The sequence below is a fragment of the Bufo gargarizans genome, chromosome 2, assembly GCF_014858855.1.
Source record: "Bufo gargarizans isolate SCDJY-AF-19 chromosome 2, ASM1485885v1, whole genome shotgun sequence".
Classification (NCBI taxonomy): Eukaryota; Metazoa; Chordata; class Amphibia; order Anura; family Bufonidae; genus Bufo; species Bufo gargarizans.
This window is the reverse complement of record NC_058081.1, coordinates 94,706,938-94,714,523: the sequence shown is the minus strand read 5'-3', so window position 1 is coordinate 94,714,523 and position 7,586 is coordinate 94,706,938.

Here is a 7,586-nt window from a genome sequence, read left to right as displayed (position 1 = left end):
TGCATTAAATGGATGGCAAAAATAGGATGTGAACCCAGCCTTAGTGTCAGAATAAGCACCAATATACAGCAGAACAGCGTGGAGGAGAGGGGAGGTTGACATGTACTGACTGAGCGCTACCTGGTCCTGGTGGTCAGGGATGAGGACTGTGTTGCCCAAGGATCATTCTCTACTGGGAAATACAGGGCACAGTATAATACACTAGAATCTATATAATATAAAGATATTAGCCCTACCCACGAATAATACAAACCAGATTCCCAAAAAGTTGGGACACTATACAAATCGTGAATAAAAACTGAATGCAATGATGTGGAGGTGCCAACTTCTAATATTTTATTCAGAATAGAACATAAATCACGGAACAAAAGTTTAAACTGAGAAAATGTACCATTTTAAGGGAAAAATATGTTGAATCAGCATTTCATGGTGTCAACAAATCCCCAAAAAGTTGGGACAAGGCCATTTTCACCACTGTGTGGCATCTCCCCTTCTTCGTACAACACTCAACAGACGTCTCGGGACCGAGGAGACCAGTTTCTCAAGTTTAGAAATAGAAATGCTCTCCCATTCTTGTCTAATACAGGCCTCTAACTGTTCAATCGTCTTGGGCCTTCTTTGTTGCACCTTCCTCTTTATGATGCGCCAAATGTTCTCTATAGGTGAAAGATCTGGACTGCAGACTGGCCATTTCAGTACCCGGATCCTTCACCTACGCAGACATGATGTTGTGATTGATGCAAAATGTGGTCTGGCATTATCTTGTTGAAAAATGCAGGGTCTTCCCTGAAAGAGATGACGTCTGGATGGGAGCATATGTTGTTCTAGAACCTGAATATATTTTTCTGCATTGATGGTGCCTTTCCAGACATGCAAGCTGCCCATGCCACACGCACTCATGCAACCCCATACCATCAGAGATGCAGGCTTCTGAACTGAGCGTTGATAACAACTTGGGTTGTCCTTGTCCTCTTTGGTCCGGATGACATGGCGTCCCAGATTTCCAAAAAGAACTTCGAATCATGACTCGTCTGACCACAGAACAGTCTTCCATTTTGCCACACTCCATTTTAAATGATCCCTGGCCCAGTGAAAACGCCTGAGCTTGTGGATCTTGCTTAGAAATGGCTTCTTCTTTGCGCTGTAGAGTTTCAGCTGGCAAAGGCGGATGGCACGGTGGATTGTGTTCACTGACAATGGTTTCTGGAAGTATTCCTGAGCCTATTCTGTGATTTCCTTTACAGTAGCATTTCTGTTTGTGGTGCAGTGTCGTTTAAGGGCCCGGAGATCACGGGCATCCAGTATGGTTTTACGGCATTGACCCTTACGCACAGAGATTGTTCCAGATTCTCTGAATCTTCGGATGATGTTATGCACAGTTGATGATGATAGATGCAAAGTCTTTGCAATTTTTCGCTGGGTAACACCTTTCTCATATTGCTCCACTATCTTTTTGCGCAACATTGTGGGAATTGGTGATCCTCTACCTATCTTGGCTTCTGGGAGACACTGCCACTCTGAGAAGCTCTTTTTATACCCAATCATGTTGCCAATTGACCTAATTACTGTTAATTGGTCTTCCAGCTCTTCGTTATGCTCAAATTTACTTTTTCCAGCCTCTTATTGCTACTTGTCCCAACTTTTTAGGGATTTGTTGACACCGTGAAAATTTGAATCAACGTATTTTTCCTTTAAAATGATACATTTACTTGGATTAAACGTTTTATCTGTCATCTACATTCTATTAGAAATAAAATATTGACATTTGCCATCTCCACATCATTGCATTCAGTTTTTATTCACAATTTGTTTAGTGTCCCAACTTTTTGGGAATCCGGTTTGTAATACAATTAGGTGGTTAATTTCTTATATAGAAATACGTCTATGTTAGGCGTATTTCTGACACAAGAAAGTGAATAGGCACTCTTATAACTGGACCACAAATTTAGTATAATAACACTATCTTTTAATGTGATATTAGTACACAGTAAATAAAATAGCATGCAAATCCGAATCAAGATTCTATATGGATAGCCATGCTACTATGCATTAATATAACAAAACATCCTAAATAAAAATGCAGGCCTGTAAATACACAATAAAATACAATACAGTAAAATATTAGTTCAATAGTACAGGGAGTGCAGAATTATTAGGCAAGTTGTATTTTTGAGGATTAATTTTATTATTGAACAACAACCATGTTCTCAATGAACCCAAAAAACTCATTAATATCAAAGCTGAATATTTTTGGAAGTAGTTTTTAGTTTGTTTTTAGTTTTAGCTATTTTAGGGGGATATCTGTGTGTGCAGGTGACTATTACTGTGCATAATTATTAGGCAACTTAACAAAAAACAAATATATACCCATTTCAATTATTTATTTTTACCAGTGAAACCAATATAACATCTCAACATTCACAAATATACATTTCTGACATTCAAAAACAAAACAAGAACAAATCAGTGACCAATATAGCCACCTTCCTTTGCAAGGACACTCAAAAGCCTGCCATCCATGGATTCTGTCAGTGTTTTGATCTGTTCACCATCAACATTGCGTGCAGCAGCAACCACAGCCTCCCAGACACTGTTCAGATAGGTGTACTGTTTTCCCTCCTTGTAAATCTCACATTTGATGATGGACCACAGGTTCGCAATGGGGTTCAGATCAGGTGAACAAGGAGGCCATGTCATTAGTTTTTCTTCTTTTATACCCTTTCTTGCCAGCCACGCTGTGGAGTACTTGGACGCGTGTGATGGAGCATTGTCCTGCATGAAAATCGCGTTTTTCTTGAAGGATGCAGACTTCTTCCTGTACCACTGCTTGAAGAAGGTGTCTTCCAGAAACTGGCAGTAGGACTGGGAGTTGAGCTTGACTCCATCCTCAACCCAAAAAGGCCCCACAAGCTCATCTTTGATGATACCAGCCCAAACCAGTACTCCACCTCCACCTTGCTGGCGTCTGAGTCGGACTGGAGCTCTCTGCCCTTTACCAATTCAGCCACGGGCCCATCCATCTGGCCCATCAAGACTCACTCTCATTTCATCAGTCCATAAAACCTTAGAAAAATCAGTCTTGAGATATTTCTTGGCCCAGTCTTGACTTTTCAGCTTGTGTGTCTTGTTCAGTGGTGGTCGTCTTTCAGCCTTTCTTACCTTGGCCATGTCTCTGAGTATTGCACACCTTGTGCTTTTGGGCACTCCAGTGATGTTGCAGCTCTGAAATATGGCCAAACTGGTGGCAAGTGGCATCTTGGCAGCTGCACGCTTGACTTTTCTCAGTTCATGGGCAGTTATTTTGCGCCTTGGTTTTTCCACACGCTTCTTGCGACCCTGTTGACTATTTTGAATGAAACGCTTGATTGTTCGATGATCACGCTTCAGAAGCTTTGCAATTTTAAGAGTGCTGCATCCCTCTGCAAGATATCTCACTATTTTTGACTTTTCTGAGCCTGTCAAGTCCTTCTTTTGACCCATTTTGCCAAAGGAAAGGAAGTTGCCTAATAATTATGCACACCTGATATAGGGTGTTGATGTCATTAGACCACACCCCTTCTCATTACAGAGATGCACATCACCTAATATGCTTAATTGGTAGTAGGCTTTCGAGCCTATACAGCTTGGAGTAAGACAACATGCATAAAGAGGATGATGTGGTCAAAATACTCATTTGCCTAATAATTCTGCACTCCCTGTATAGCTGCTGAGAATACACAATCGGTTCCAATCCTAATGATAGTGGATTAGATAAGCTAGCTTCTAAAGGCCTAATACCACAGCCAAATAAGTATTACAGGTATCACAGATAGGTCAAGTCCTGTCATGGAACCATGAACCAGACGTACAACAAGAGATAAGTGGAAATAAGAGGGCTTTATTGAAAATCAAGCTGTAAGCAAAAGTCCAAACGGATGGCTAAACCGAAGCAGGGTCTTGCGTAGCCAGAGGTCAGGAACCAGAGGGGTAGTCAGACGAAGCCTGGATCAGGAACCAGCAGGGTAGTCAGACGAAGCCAGGATCAGGAACCAGCGGGGTAGTCAGACGAAGCCAGGATCAGGAACCAGCGGGGTAGTCAGACGAGGCCAGGATCAGGAACCAGAAGCAGCAGCAGTCTTAGAAGCATGTGAACACAGGAGGACCAAGCAAGGAACTGAAGCCACAGACCTCCTATATATATGAGCTAGGCATCCAGCTCCTCCCAGTGGGAAGGAGAAGCCGCAGGGTGGGAGGCTACAAGAAACCCAGAAACCAAGATGGCCGCCAGCACATGTCAAACGAAGGAGAACGGCAAGAAGGTAAGACCATGACAGTACCTCCCTCTCAAGGGCCCCTCCTCCGCGGAGTAAGGAACGGTTTCTGAGGGAAGCGTGCGTGGAAGGCTCGGAGCAAAGCAGGAGCATGGACATCTGCGGAGGGAACCCAGGAACGCTCCTCTGGACCATAACCACGCCAATGGACCAAAAACTGCAACCGACCGCGGACCAGGCGTGAGTCCAGGATATTGCTCACCTCATACTCCTCACGATTGCCCACTTGGACCGGACGAGGCCGAGGAACCGAGGAAGTGAAACGATTACACACCAATGGCTTCAACAGGGAGACATGAAACACGTTGGAGATCCGCATGCCAGGAGGAAGCGCAAGGGCATAGGCTACCGGGTTTACCCTGCGAAGCACTCTGAAGGGACCAACAAAGCGAGGCGCCAGCTTGGGAGTGGGCACTCGAAGGTTGAGGTTGCGGGTGGACAACCATACATGGTCTCCGACCTGGTAGGAAGGAGCGGGCGCTCGTCTGCGATCAGCCTGGAGTCTCTGGCGCTGCGCAGAGACCTCAAGGGACCTCTGGATCTGTACCCAAGAAGCACGTAGGACGGAAAGGTGATCCTCCACAGCCGGAATATCCTGGGGAGAGAATACCTCCGGTAACACGGCAGGTTGGAACCCATAATTGGCCATGAAGGGAGACGTCCCAGAGGAAGAGTTCACCGCCGTGTTCCTGGCAAACTCAGCCCAAGGCAGGAGGTCAACCCAATTGTCTTGGTGATCGGAGACATAGCAACGAAGGAATTGCTCCAAGGCCTGATTGGATCGTTCTGCGGCCCCATTGGACTGAGGGTGGTAGGCCGAGGAGAAAAAGAGATGAATCCCCAACTGGGAACAAAAGGCGCGCCAGAACCTGGACACAAACTGACTCCCCCGATCCGACACAATCTCCTTGGGGAAACCGTGCAACCGGAAGACCTCCCTGGCGAAAATCGTGGCCAACTCTTGTGCAGAGGGTAACTTCTTGAGAGGAACACAGTGGCACATTTTGGAAAACCGATCCACAATCATGAGAATGACCGTATGGCCTCGGGATGCAGGGAGGTCCACAATGAAATCCATCCCCAGGTGTGACCATGGGCGCTCCCCGGTGGCTATGGGTTGCAAAAGACCCAACGGAAGGTGCCGAGGGGACTTACTCTGGGCACAAACGGAGCATGCCGCTACATATGCGGCGATGTCGGAACGTAGAGAAGGCCACCAGAACAGACGTGAAACAGCCCAGGACAGCTGATTCTTTCCAGGATGCCCCGCGGCCTTGGAGTTATGGTAGGTTCGCAACAACCGAGTGCGCAACTCCTCAGGCACAAAACATCTGCCGTTGGGTCTCCCAGAGGGAGCACCAGATTGAGCCGCCAAAATCTGCTCACCCAGGGGAGAGGTCAGGCTGGTGCGAATGGCGGCCAGGATCTGATTCGGAGGTATGACCGAAGTCGGAATCGACTCCTCCCCGGACAGCTCGGAGTACTGCCGTGATAAGGCATCCGCTCTGATGTTCTTGGAACCGGGTAGGTAGGAGACCACGTAATTAAAACGTGACAAGAACAGAGCCCATCTGGCCTGACGTGGTGTCAATCTCTTGGCCTCAGAAAGGTAGGTCAGATTCTTGTGGTCCGTCAGGATGAGAACCGGAACCACCGAACCCTCGAGCAAGTGCCTCCATTCTTTAAGGGCCTGCACGATGGCCAATAACTCCCTGTCACCAATCTGATAGTTGCACTCCGCGGAAGACAGTTTCCGGGAGTAAAACCCACAAGGAAGCAGAGGACCCTCTGGTGTTCTACGCTGAGACAGAAGGGCGCCTACTCCCGTCTCAGACGCGTCCACCTCGAGGACAAAGGGCAACCCAGGGTTGGGATGCGACAGAATCGGAGCCGACACAAAGGCGGACTTTAGAGCCTCAAAAGCTCGGATGGCCTCGAGCGGCCAGACCTGGAAATTACTGCCCTTCCTGGTCAGATCCGTGAGAGGCTTGGCTAGCATAGAAAAGTCCCTGATGAACTTCCGATAATAATTGGCGAAGCCCAAAAAGCGCTGCAGGGCACGGAGACCACTGGGCTGGGGCCACTGTAAGACAGCCGAAACCTTCTCAGGATCCACGGAGAACCCCTCAGCGGAAATGATGTAACCTAAGAAGGTTACCTGGGATCGGTGAAATTCGCATTTCTCAAGCTTACCGAACAGCCTGTTCTCTCGTAACCGTTGCAACACTCGTCTGACATCCATAATGTGGGCCTCCATGGATTCAGAATATACCAAGATGTCATCCAAATAGACCACCACACACTGCTGCAACAGGTCACGGAAAACATTGTTGATGAATTCCTGGAAGACTGCGGGCGCATTGCACAACCCAAAGGGCATAACCAAGGATTCATAATGACCGGTCCTGGTGTTAAACGCGGTCTTCCACTCATCGCCCGCCTTGATCCTTACCAGGTTATATGCCGCCCTCAGGTCGAGTTTGGTAAAGACCGTGGCCCCTTTGAGGCGATCGAACAGCTCGGAAATCAAGGGTATCGGGTAAGCGTTCTTGATCATGATGCGATTGAGACCCCTGTAATCGATGCAAGGCCTCAACTCACCGCCCTTCTTTTTCACAAAGAAAAATCCAGCCCCTGCCGGGGACGAGGATTTGCGAATGTGTCCGCGTGAAAGCGCCTCCCTCACGTACTCCTCCATGGCCTCATTCTCCGCTACCGACAGTGGATAGACTTTGCCACGAGGAGGAACGGCACCAGATTGTAACTCTATGGCACAATCGTATGGGCGGTGCGGAGGTAGGGCAACCGCGCGCACCTTATCGAATACATCCCGGTACTCTTCGTATTCAGGAGGCAACAGAGAGTCCGAGGAAGTACACAGCAACTTGACAGGCCCATGGATGCAACTAGCCCCACACTGCGGTGACCACGAGAGGATCTCGGCCGATCTCCAATCGAAAGTCGGATTATGCTTCTGGAGCCAGGGGTACCCCAAGACCACCGAGTAGTGTGGAGACGAAATAACCTGGAGACAGACCGACTCTCTGTGAACGGCACCAATGGCTATCCCCACTGGAAGGGTCTCATGAGTCACGTGTGACTGCAGAAGGGGTCTGCCGTCTATCGCCTCAAGAGCCAGTGGGGAACCTCGAGGCTGCAGAGGAATGGAATTGGCGGCAGCGAACACACTATCAATGAACAAACCACCAGCACCAGAGTCCACCAACGCCTGGGTCGTCACCGAGCCCCCGACCCAGGAGAGGACAACAGTGATCA